Source organism: Mesoplodon densirostris, chromosome 4, assembly GCF_025265405.1.
Source record: "Mesoplodon densirostris isolate mMesDen1 chromosome 4, mMesDen1 primary haplotype, whole genome shotgun sequence".
In the NCBI taxonomy this organism is placed as follows: Eukaryota; Metazoa; Chordata; class Mammalia; order Artiodactyla; family Ziphiidae; genus Mesoplodon; species Mesoplodon densirostris.
Window position 1 is genome coordinate 162,142,642 of NC_082664.1, and position 636 is coordinate 162,143,277.

Genomic DNA, 636 nt, shown 5'->3' on the forward strand with positions numbered 1-636 from the left:
AATAAAAAGTTGTTCACTTTGCACCTGAGATTCTCTCTATCATCTATCTGTCTGTCTTTCTAACTATCTATCATTTCTTTCTGGAAGTCATAACTTGAAGTTAATGATCTCATGACTACTTTCATACTGAAGTACATATATTCACAGCACACAGATTTGGTTAAAAAAAATTATTCACAGATGTGACTGGTTTTGTCAGTTTGTTTGTTTGTTTTCTATCTAAAAACTTTTGTTGACTAGAGACAGAATTCAACCTTCTAAAAACTTGCCTCATGTTAAAAAATGAGACACCTTTAGAATGTACATGTCATCCTTGCTCAAGGACCATGTTAATCTTCTCTGTATCATTCCAGTTTTAGTATGTGTGCTGCTGAAGTGAGCACTGCATTTATTTTTAAAGCCTTAAGGACATAAGGAGTTCTTTCTGTACCGTCTTCTTTTGGGGGGAAGTTGGAGGCAGGTGTGGACAAGCCATAAACACTCCATTTAGTTGTTAAATGTTTAATATTCTACTCCTTAAATGACTTATATCAAATGCAACCGACATTCATCGTTGTGCATTAATTGGCATACATACACGGCACAGGAAAATGCTATCCCATGCAAAATTTAGATGTTTCATACAGCGTCATCTCC

At 35.2% G+C, this 636-nt stretch overlaps 1 non-coding gene across 1 annotated transcript; it reads right to left on the reverse strand.

The window, feature by feature from the left end:
• Positions 1–276: 276 nt before the first annotated feature.
• LOC132489624 (U6 spliceosomal RNA) lies at positions 277–383 on the reverse strand. Its single transcript, XR_009532019.1, has one exon. It is a non-coding gene; the product is annotated as a U6 spliceosomal RNA (small nuclear RNA).
• Positions 384–636: the final 253 nt, after the last annotated feature.